The 12394-nt window shown below is 41.5% G+C and overlaps 1 protein-coding gene across 27 annotated transcripts in view; it reads right to left on the reverse strand.

Annotated features, from left to right (window-relative positions):
- Nucleotides 1-12394, reverse strand: part of DTNA (dystrobrevin alpha) — a 339219-nt gene that overhangs the window by 38956 nt on the left and 287869 nt on the right. The gene's annotated exons all lie outside the window — the stretch shown is intronic.

Consider the following 12394-nt stretch of genomic DNA (forward strand, 5'->3'; position numbering starts at 1 on the left):
TGCTAATTTACTAGTAGTTTTTTGGGTAATACTACTACCACACTGAACCCTCCTGTCTTACGGAAAAATAATCACAGACAATTTAGTACAGAATAGTACACTCACCAGCCACTTTATTAGGTATACTATGCTAGTGTCAAGAAAATATCCCTCACACCATTACACCATCACCAGCCTGAACCGTTGATAGGCAGGATGGATCCATGCTTTCATGTTATTTAGGCCAAATTCTGACCCTACCATCTGAATGTCGCAGCAACTAGTCTGCCCAATCTCCTCTGACATCAACAAGGCATTTTTGCCTGCACAACTGCCACTTATTGGATATTTTCTATTTTTTGGACCATTCTCTATAAACCCTAGAGATGGTTGTGAGGGAAACCCCAGTAGATCAGCAGTTTTTGAAATACTCAGACCAACCCGTCTGGCGCCAACAACCATGCCATGTTCAAAGTCACTTAAATCCCCTTTCTTTCCCACTCTGATGCTCGGCCTGGACTTCAGCAAGTCGTCTTCACCACGCCTAGATGCATGCCTAGATGCATTGAGTTGCTACCATGTGATTGGCTGATTAGCAATTTGTGTTACCAAGCAATTGAACAGGTGTACCTAATAAAGTGGCCAGTGAGTGTAGATTACTGTTGTCAAAAAAGATACCAAAATAACATTTTGTATTTACAATTATGTTATGTTTTTATTCGTTAACAATATAAATGTGGCGATCTTCTTCCCTGGCGTAGATTTCACTAGCATCCGCTATTGTGTCAGTCTCTAGTCCCCCCACCCTCATTTTTCTCTTTGCTCTTGATCTTCTGTAGAAGAAAGAACTTCTACATATGGAGTTTTTTTTTTATATTTATGTAGTAGTTATATTGAAGTGTCCTCTTATAATGCTAGGGCCTGTTGTTTCTTTGTTTTCTAACTGTATTTTGATCAAATAGGTCAATCAAGGATGCAATTGCTATTATCCTTTATACTGCTCTTTCCCAAGTTGAGGGAAAAATAATTATGTTAGGTTGCTGTTTGTAGACTTCAGCTCTGCTTTTAATGCTATTTCTCCAATTAAACCTGTTTATAAGCTTGTTTTTTTGGGCTCGGGGTCCTAAATCTGCAATTGGATTCTGGATTTTTTTAATAGGCCACAGGTAGTTAGATTAGTAAGTCAAAGTCTTATTCTTTGTTATATTTAAATACAAGTGCTCCAAAGGGATGTGTGTTAAACCCACTATTATTTACCTTGGCTTGTATACCTCTGACTGTGCTGCTCATTATGAGGGAAATCGTGTCATTAAATTTGGAGATGACACTACTATTGTAGGTCGGATTAGAAATGATGAAGAGACTCCATATCAGGCAGAAATAGATAATTTGTTGAAATGGTGCAAGGAGAATGATCTGCAGTTAATGTGAGTGAAACTAATGAGAGTAATCAATACTTTAGAAAAGAAGAATTGGGGCCATATTTCAGTGGTTATAGATGGGGAGGAGGTTGATGTGGTGAGCAATTTTAGGTTTTTGGTTATGATAATTACAGATGAACTTTAATGGTCTGCACATACACTATATTGCTAAAAGTATTGGGATGTCTGCCTTTACATGCACATGAGCTATTACTATCAGTATCATACTACTAATACTATCAGTATTGAGTTGGCCCACACTTTACAGCTATAACAGCTTCAACTCTTCTAGGAAGGTTGTCCACAGGGTTTAGGAGTGTGTCTTTGGCAATGTTTCACCATTCTTCCAGAAGCGCATTTGTGAGGTCAGGAACAGATGTCGGATGAGAAGGCCTGGCTCGCAGTCTCCGCTCTAATTCATCCCAAAGGTATCCTATTGGGTTGAGGTCAGGCCAGTCAAGTTCTTCTGCCCCAAACTCATCCATGTGTTTATGGACCTTGTTTTGTGCACTGGTGTGCAGTCATGTTGGAACAGGAAGGGGCCATTGCCAAACTGTTTCCTGACGCCTTAAGAGTTCCCTTCACTGGAACTAAGAGGCCAAGCCCAACCCCTGAAAAACAACCCCACACCATAAATCCCCCCTCCACCAAACTTTACACTTGGCACAATGCATTCAGGCAAGTACCGTTCTCCTGGCAACCGCCAAACCGAGACACATCCATCATATTGCCAGAGAAACGGGATTCATCACTCCAGAGAACACGTCTCCACTGCTCTAGAGTCCAGTGGCAGCGAGCTTTACACCACTGCATCTGACGCTTTGATTGCACTTGGTGAAGTAATGCTTGGATGCAGCTGCTCGGCCATGTAAACCCATTCCATGAAGCTCTTTGTGCACTGTTGTTGTGCTACTCTGAAGGCCACATGAAGTTTGAAGGTCTTTAGCTAGTGACTCTGCAGACAGTCGGAAACTTCTGCGCACAGTGCACTTCAACATGCGCTGACCCCACTTTATCATTTTACGTGGCCTACCACTTCGTGGCTGAGTTGCTGAGTCTTTCACAAATGTTTGTAGAAGCAGTCTGCATGCCTAAGTGCTTGATTTTATACATCTGTGGTCAGTGAGGTGATTGGAACACCTGAATCCAATGATTTGAAGGGGTGTCCCAATACGTTTGACAATATAGTGTATATTGGGTTTAGTTGGAAAGGTGCCCCAGCAATTATACTTTTTCAGAAGACCTATAGGAGAAGTATGCCCGAAGCTCTTTTGGCCGTACTTCTCCTGTGGGTCACACGAGTGCACTTAGTTCTGCACTCCTGTGACTGGTATTCAGATGACAGTGGGCTAAAGTCTGCTGTCAGCTGACATCACTGAGATGGTTCAGACTCTGGAGAGACCCTGACTTTAAAGTCCAGATCAACCCAGATGCCTGGATTGGCAGCTGTTCTTGCCCCCTGCACAGCCCAGCGCTCCAGCGAGCATTGGAGCAACAGCAGAGAAGTGGCTGACAATCACCACTCTTTGCTCAGTGAAAACCGAAAACCAAGTGATCAGTGGACTTTTATTGTTCAGTTCTTGGTTTTTTAGGTGGCAGGGGACTGATGCTGCATCCACCTAGGTGAGTATGTATGTTTATTCTTTTAAAAAGGAAGTCAAGTTTCTATTAAATAAAAACTGCGTGCAGACATGTACTTTTTTGCAGAAGGGACATGCAATGTGTCCTCTGCAATAAAATAAACCTCCTGACTGCTTGCTTGTAGATGCAACTTAATGGTAAAACCTAATGAATGTGTGAACAGAAGCCTGGGTGGCTGCCTTGCAACTCTGAGCAACAGGTGCATGATGCTGAAAAGCCCAAGAGGCTTGGACTAACCTAGTGTGCTTTAGCCAGAAAATGGGGAACCTTACCTCTAAGGTCATAAGGTTAAATCATAAGCTTATGAATCCACCAGTGACAGTGGAACAAGAAGTACGAAGTTTCCAACAGGGCGCTTCAGGAATGAAAAATAGTCTGACAAAATAGAGCTGTTACTAAGAGATAAACTCACACACCACATTCAGACTATGGAGGGAAATCTCTTTACGATACTTAGAAACAGGACAGAGAGATGTCCTTGTTAAGGTGAAAAGAACAAACTACTTTTTGAACAGACCATGGGCCTCAAAACAACCTGGTCTTTGTGTAAAACAAGAAAAGATTCTTTACAGAATAACGCTGCCAATTCAGAAGCTTGCCTTGCAGACGTAATGGTGACAAGAAAGGCAGCCTTGTGAGTAAGGTTAGACAGAGGAAAGTCCCTAACGGATTTTTGATAAGTTGACAAAACCAGGCTAAGAACCCATGAAATCACTGGAAAACATTGGAGGCACAAAGATCTTCACAAGAAAGTGAGAAAGCAAGCAGAGATTTGATTCTTGATGTACTCAAGGCCAAATTCTGATCCAAACCAGCTTGTCACATACCTGGTTGGAGACTGAATTGATCAGAGGGTTTCCATTGCAGCTGAGCACCCCTGGAGGTGAGAACAGAGAGTTCAAGGCTCAAAGAAGCATGGATGCAGTTACAGTAGATCTGCTGGAGGCTGCTTTCAGAGGAGCCCACTGGATAGTCGTCAGCTGATCCATCATGACTAATGGCAGGACCATTATTGCTCTTGAAGGTATAGCAGGAACAAAGCAGTCACCACAAGCAAGATGGCAAACAAAAAACAAAGTCAAAGTCCGCGCTACAGGTGAAAGGACCATCCAAACAGTAAAGTCCTCTTGGGGTTAAGAGTGGACAAATCTTCCACTTTTAAATCCACTGGAGATCTCAACCACTGTCAAACCCCACTGTAAGCACTGTAGCCGTGCTGCACTCTTCAATTCCAATGCTAAAACTAAAGCACAAGAAGGAGGCGCACCAGCCTAGTGCATTTCTGTAGGACTCTTTAATGACTAAAACAAGCCTTCCAATATACTCACAAAGGTAAATGACATATAAACATCATGTCAAACAAACCATAAGACGCATGTCTATCAAAGGGTGTAGCTTATATGTTTCAAGCTCTTCCTCAGAGCTGAGTGAGATGGCTTCTAAGGCAGAAGAGAGTTCACACAGGCAGAACCGGACTGGAGAAGCATACTCAGGATGGCAGCCGAGATCATACACAGGGAGACAAGCCAGGGGGTAGGCAGGAGTGTGGTTAGGAACAGAGCCGAGGTCATACACTGGAATACACAGGCCATATGCAATTAGTCAGGAGAGGCAATGTCCCTTAAGCAAGCCAGTGTCAAAACCAGGAGTCAGACAGCAGGAAGGTCAAAACGCAAGCCAGGTCAGTAATGGGAATTCCAGAGAATGCAAGATACACAGGAACAAGGAGTACTGGTAGCTGAAGATCATCCAGAAATCTTTGATCACAGCCACTTTCCATATATAGGGTGTTTGGTGCAGTTCCAGAAGCATGTGTGCGCAAGTTGGTGCATTCTTGCGCAAATTAGCATGCCCATACATAGTGCTGGCAACTATGCCAGGTTTTCTTCGCAGCACATGCACATCTTTATTCTGACATCTCCTTCTCAGAAAATACTCATCTTTGCTCTGAATGGAGCCCTAATACAACCTGGAGAAAAGACAGAATTTGTCCTGCAGCATACTTCCTACAATAGCAAATTCTAGTCTCACACCACAAGAAATGCACTTTCCATGTGTAATGGTAAACTTTGAGGGAAGTCTACTTCCTAGCCTTTAAAAGCATAGAAATAACTAAATCAGGGTCCTATCCCTCAGGACCTGGGCTTTGACATTGAAGTCATTAAAGGCAGCAATTGAGAAGCAGGGTAGTAAAATGTTTCTTAGGATAAAAGATGCAGATGATCTGGGAAGGCCCACGGAGAATTTTAGAGAAACGCCATGGGGTCTGATTACCATAGTTACCTGGGCCAATTTGGTGCAATGAGAATCACTGGGAAGCTTTCCATCTTGATCATGCAAAGCATATGTGGAAGGAGTTTCAGAGAAGGAAATTTATAGATCATGTTGAACTGATCCCACAGAGTCACCAGGGCATCTACTGCGAAGACCAGAGAATCCCAGGACCTGGAGACAAACCTGTCCAGTTTGTTGTTAAACTTGGAGGTCAAAAGGTCCATGCCTGAAGTCCCCCACTTTTGACAGAGGTCTTGAAACACTCTGGGGTGAAGAAACATGTCTTGGTGTCCAAACAGTAGAGACTGAGGAAATCCACCTACCAATTTTTCACGTTTAAATGTATATGGTTGACAGGGCTGGAATGTGACTTTCTGGCCAAGGCAGAATTAGACTCACCTTCCTTTGAACCATGAAACTTGTTAAAAACAAACACTGCCACTGACCACCAAAGGAGAGGTGGGTTAAACAGCACTGCTACTGAGCACCATTGCAGGAGGGGGTTAACAGCACTGCTACTGACTGGGGGTTATTACTGCAGTCACTGACAGCAATGTTGAAGGATATTTTTACATCCACTGACACAAATGCGGAGGGTTATTATTGCTGTCAGTAATACCAATATTAGGGGTTATTACTGTGTATACTGACCCCAATACTGGGGGTTACTATTGTGTCTACTGACACCAAAACTAGGGGTTATTTTTGTGTCCACTGAAACCAATGCTGGGTGTTATTGTTGCATCCACTAACACCAATTCTGGGGGTTACTATTGCATCCACTAACACCTTTTCTGGGGGGTTATTATTGTGTCTACTGAGACTAGGGTTTTTGCTGGTGGTCATTGATGTCAAGGATGACTTCAACTTTCTCTTCAGAGTATATTGTGCGTTGTTGCAAAAAATGCAGCAGGACTGGAATCTTTAGGGTGCCAGTGTGCATTAAAGCATATTCATTTTAAATATGCTGCCTATCATGAAGCAATGCACCTCAGTGCACAAAAACACTGTGCTATGGTGCAGCTGTTCAGAGGTGCCAGTGACAGCACTTGAGGACCTCTATTATTACCAATTTGACCATCACTGTCTTAAACCCTTAATTTGGCTCCACTTTTAGTTAAGTTGAAACATTCTCTTTGCAAATGTTAGGACACTTTGCTCCATTTATATTTTAAAATTGTTTTTCCTGATTACCTGTCTAAGCGTCAAGTATACTGAGATAGCAATGCAGGGGGAGAGTTTGTTTGAGGAATTTGTTCCTAGGAACACCTTTACGTGGTGGCCAGAATTCTTATTTCTAACATTTCTCTTTAGAATCAAAAATATTAGGCTCAATTGAAAAAGCTAACCCCAGGCTAAGGATAGTTATTTTCAAAAGCATGACTGATATTTTCAGTTTAGCCTAAAAATATTTAACAAATATTACTACAGTTTACAAACACTTAAAACTCTGTAGCTGTGAAGAACATAGTCTTCCATACTCTGATATTCGAATGTTTGCTAGTAACCGGGTGTCGGAATGAACATTATTCGCATTACAATCCTCAGCAAGCTAAATATATTTCCCTCTTTATCAGACATGTGAATGATCCCCTTGCCGCAAAACTGTTGAAAACTCACTCCCAGTTTTCATGTGTAATCACTGACAGTGTAATCAGTGTCTTATATGTGTTGGGATCTACTAAGGAAAAAATATGCCCTGCTTTGGGGATTAATATTTTGTATTACATGAACGCTTGCTGCTCTTTCTGAAATGTTTTACTGATAACACTAGAATCTGACAAAAAAACTCTCTCACATCTATCCTCCTCCAGAATTAGACCCACCATGCTGGTCAATTGTTCTTCTGGTTTGACATCATTAGAATGACCTGCTGTTTGAAGATGTACACCACTGCAGCCAGGTTTGATGTCAGCATTCAACAAACGTTTCCAAGACCTCACAGGGGGAAAGAGTCAAGCAGTTAGCAGCCAGACTAGAGCCGTGCATTGAAACTGTAATTGCTTGGGAAATAAGCTGTATAAAAACATTGTAGTGTCGGAGATAACTGTACAAAAATAATTCTTAACACAGTAGTTAACTAATTAATGATCAAAGCAGTGAGAGTTCTACACTTGGCACAATGCTATGCTGACATTATTATTATTATTATACAGGATTTATATAGCGCCAACAGTTTGCTCAGCGCTTTACAATATAATGGGAGACAATACAGCAACAATATAGTTCAATAAAAGAGGGAAAGGAGGGCCCTACTCCTTTGAGCTTACAATCTAGGAGATTTCTGCTATATCACACTGCACAGTTGGTGAGGGTTTTCTAGGGTCTTGGCAACCATTTTCAGAAAGCAGGTATCAATTGAGGCTCCTGGTAAGACAGTGTCACTGTATTACCCCATACGAAGAGATAGCCATTTTAGTGCAGTCTTACATATTTAAGTTTAGTTTTTTTTTTTTTTTTTTAACAGCACCATGGATGGTAATTACAGTGAATGAAAAGTGCCCCATGTGCTGGTGGCTGCTGTGTTAGGTTGAAATCTTCCTTTATCTGCCCCTAGATACCCCCACAGCTGTGATATTCTGGTGCTGTGAGGGTTAATATGAACGGCTACAGTTGTGACAGGCACTTATCAAAAGTGCTGACTGTGCCCACCCCTGTGCTCTTTTCATAGAAGCCATACCATGAGTTCCCACAATGAAAAGCGATCTTTCATTCATCAGTTTGTCCTCCATTCATAGAACACTTTTTATAGTGAAAGCCGATTGTACAGCCTCTATGAATGGAGCACAGTGGTGTAAAGGTCAGGCACAGTCAGCACTTTTCACAAGTTCCCATTACAGCAGCAGCTGTACATATTAACCCTGGGTACGGGAAGGGTACACCTGTGTGGGTATCCAGGGGCAGAGGAACAAAGATTTCAACCTAACACAGCAGCCACCATTGCACAGGACACTTTTCAGTCCTACTGAGGAAGCCCGAGGAAGGAGCTGAGCCCTAGATGTTTTGAATTGATGACCATCTGGAAGAGAGGGGTGGTGAGCCATGTAACGAAAAATACATTATATGCTGGCTTGTTTCTTACATTTTGTAAGTGTTTTTAATCTGGGCTCTAATAAATCATTTTATGAATAGAAAGCACTATGGTCCCACTTTTCTCTTTTCCATAATACATATACAGTGGGGATCGAAAGTTTGGGCACCCCAGCTAAAAAATTGTATTAATGTGCATAAAGAAGCCAAGGAAAGATGGAAAAATCTCCAAAAGGCATCACATTACAGATTAGACATTTTTATAATATGTCAACAAAAGTTAGATTTTATTTCCAACATTTACACTTTCAAAATAACAGAAAACAAAAAAATGGCGTCTGCAAAAGTTTGGGCACCCTGCAGAGTTAATATCTTGTACTGCCCCCTTTGGCAAGTATCACGGCTTGTAAATGCTTTTTGTAGCCAGCCAAGAGCCTTTCAATTCTTGTTTGAGGTATATTTGCCCATTCTTCCTTACAAACGTCTTCCAGTTCTTTGAGATTTTTGGGCTGTCTGTCACGCACTGCTTTTTTAAGGTCTATCCATAGATTTTCAATTATGTTGAGGTCAGGATATTGTGAAGGCCATAGCAAAACCTTCAGTTTACGCCTCTTGATGTAATCCCCCGTGGATTTCGAGGTGTGTTTAGGATCATTATCCATTTGTAGAAGCCATCCTCTCTGTTCCCTGTGCCACTGGCTGCAACACAACCCCAAAGCATGATTGATCCAACCCCATGCTTAACAGTTGGACAGAGGTTCTTTTCATTAAATTCTGTGCCCCTTCTTCTCCAAACGTACCTTTGCTCATTCCGGCCAAAAAGTTCAATTTTAACCTCATCAGTCCACAGAACTTGTTTCCAAAATGCATCAGGCTTGTCTATATGTTCATTAGCAAAGTTCAAACGATGATTTTTGTGGTGAGGACGTAGAAGAGGTTTTCTTCTGATGACTCTTCCATGAAGACCATATTTGTACAAGTATCTCTTTATAGTGGAATAGTGTACCACAACTCCAGTGTCTGCCAGATCTTTCTGGAGGGATCGTGCAGTCAAACGTGGGTTTTGAATTGTTTTTCTCACAATCCTGCGAGCTGTTCTGTCTGATATTTTTCTTGGTCTTCCAAATCTTGCTTTAACTTCCACTGTTCCTGATGACTGCCATTTCTTAATTACATTCCGAACAGAGGATATTGACATCTGAAAACACTTTGCTATCTTCTTTTAGCCTTCTCCAGCTTTGTGAGCGTCAACTATTTTCAGTTTCAGTTTTCTAGACAACTGCTTAGAAGAACCCATGGTACTGATTGTTGGGGCAAGGTCAGATGAGTCTGGGCATTTAAAACCTTTGAGATTGACATCACCTGGTCTTCCCAGACGATGATTGAGAACAATCCATGACACTGGCAGGTCTCAGCTTGGCAAAGGGGGCAGTGCATGCTATAAATTCTGCAGGGTGCCCAAACTTTTGCAGACGCCATTTTTTTGTTTTCTGTTATTTTGAAAGTGTAAATGATGGAAATAAAATCTAACATTTGTTGACATATTATAAGAATGTCTAATCTGTAATTTGATGCCTTTTGGAGATTTTTCCATCTTTCCTTGGCTTCTTTATGCACATTAATACAAATTTTTAGCTGGGGTGCCCAAACTTTTGATCCCCACTGTAGTAGGTAAAATAATTATTTAATCCCCTGCAGATTTTGTAAGTTTTCCCAGTTATAAAATAATGAAGGGTCTATAATTTTTTATTATAGATGTATTTTAAATGATAGCGACAGAATATTAAGCAAAAATCCAGACTTGGTGGAGAAACCCTTGTTGGCAAACCCAGAGGTAAGACGTTTCTTGTAGTTGGTTAACAGGTTTCCACACATCTCAGGAGGGATTATGGTCCACCCTTCTTTACAGATCTTCATAAATACCTAAAGTTTCTTGGCTATCGGTTGGCAACTGGAAGTTTCAGCTCCCTCTATAAATTTTCTATAGGATTAAGGTCTGGAGACTGGCTAGGCCACTCCATGTCCTTAATGTGCTTCTTCTTGAGCCACTCCTTTGTTGCCTTGGTGGTATGTTTTGGGTCATTGTCATGCTGGAAGACCCATCCACGACCCATCTTCAGTGTTCTGTCTGAAAGAAGAAGGTTCTCATCCAAGATTTTACAATGCATGGCCCAGTCCATTGGCTCCTCAATGTGGAAAAGCCGGCTTATACCATTAGCAGAGAAACAGCCCTAAAGCATAGCCAATAAAAGTGCTCTGTTACGGGGCTCCCAGGGTTAGTCATGGGGAATGGTCGGCATAAAGCATAATGTTTCCATGTAGGGAATGGTGTTCTTAGGGTCATAGTCAGCCTTTTTTCTTCCTCCAAACACGGCTAGTCGAGTTAGTGCCAGAGAGCTCAATTTTGGTCTCATTTCATCGTAGCACTTTCTCACAATCCATCTCTGAATCATTTTGATGTTCATTGGCAAACTTCAGCCGGGCCTGTACATGTGCCTTCTTGAGGAGGGGGACCTTGCGGGCGCTGCAGGATTTCAATCTATAGAGGCGTATTGTGTTAACAATCATTTGTTTGTGTAGTTCTGGGCCTATCCCTCACTTTTCTCATGATCATCCTTACCCCATGAGAAGAAATCTTGCATAGAGCTCCAGACCGAGGGCAATTGATGGTTATTTTGTATTTCTTCTATTTGAGAATAATCACTCCAAGAGTTGTCTCCTTCTCACCAAGCTTCTTGCTGATGGTCTTGTAGCCCATTCCAGCCTTGTGCAAGTTTACAATCTTGCCCCTGACATTCTTTGACAGCTCCTACCCATGGTGGTGAGGTTTGAATGGAAGAAAGATTCTCAGGACAGGTGTCTTTCATACACATAACGAGTTGTCGTTAGGTCACCTTCTTAAATTGACAAGACTAATCAGTGTACCACATGAGCACATAGCCAGTCTGTGGGAGCCAGAATTATTGCTGATTAGTAGGATATCAAATATTTATTTTACGTACTGAACTGCAACTCAATGTATAACATTTGTATCATGTGTTTTTTCTGGATTTTTGGTTGATATTCTGCTTCTATTATTTAAAATACACCTATTATAAAAATTATAGACCCTTTTTTTTAAGTGGGCAAACATACAAAATCTTCAGAGGATCAAATAATTATTTTCCCCACTGTATTATATGAGAGCGTCAGCTGGAGGAGTGTATATTGTGGCGGTGCCAGGAGAGGAGCAGGAGGAAGACCACAGAGGGTGTACACAAGTGTGTCCACATGCTGAGCGCATAATGACCTATTGTTGAGGTCATGAAGTGAGATGAGCAGGTTTTTCACTTAATGGTGGTGGCATGGATTTTATCAGACATTAGTTTGTTGTGCTACACTTTGTTGTTATTCATTGTAAGTACTGTTCCTGGTGCTGTTTTTTAAAACAATCATTAAACTACAGCTTTAAGGTATTATATTTCACTATCAACAGATGCATCACCAATAAAAATGTAATTCCTTTCGTTAGCCTTTTTCATGTTTAAGGAACTGATAAGCAATCACCTGATCCCTAAACATTCAAGTAAACATTTCTTAAAGTTTATTTAAACCAGATAAATCATTTTCTCCCCAACACCTGAGTTTACTGAATATTTTATTACAAGGATGTCTCACCCTACCAAACTATGCCAGATCACTTTAGAATCTTCCATTGTACCTTAGAATGGCTGCAAACCCACCAACAACTAACTTTCCAGCTACCTCACAGAAGCCAATTCCTCAGGCAATTACACAGATACAGGGGATATACAGAAAGTTTTAGCACTTTAACGTACTTCGCACCCTGCCAATCTCTGTGTAAACTCTCCTGTGTTCCACAATACTGCTACTGCTATCACATACTGTATATAGCTCAGACACCTGCACTCCGTAGGTGTTGAAGAGTTTAATTTTTCTACAAACAATTGTGGTGAAGTTTGTACACGCTGATTAGACTCTTACTCTAGGTTCACACTTGTGCGGGTTTGCTATTCATTTGAATGGGCTGCTGTGCCTGCGTTTCCTGC

Source organism: Staurois parvus, unplaced genomic scaffold (assembly GCF_062004578.1).
Source record: "Staurois parvus isolate SC_StPar_1 unplaced genomic scaffold, SC_StPar_1.0 ptg000203l, whole genome shotgun sequence".
NCBI lineage: Eukaryota > Metazoa > Chordata > Amphibia > Anura > Ranidae > Staurois > Staurois parvus.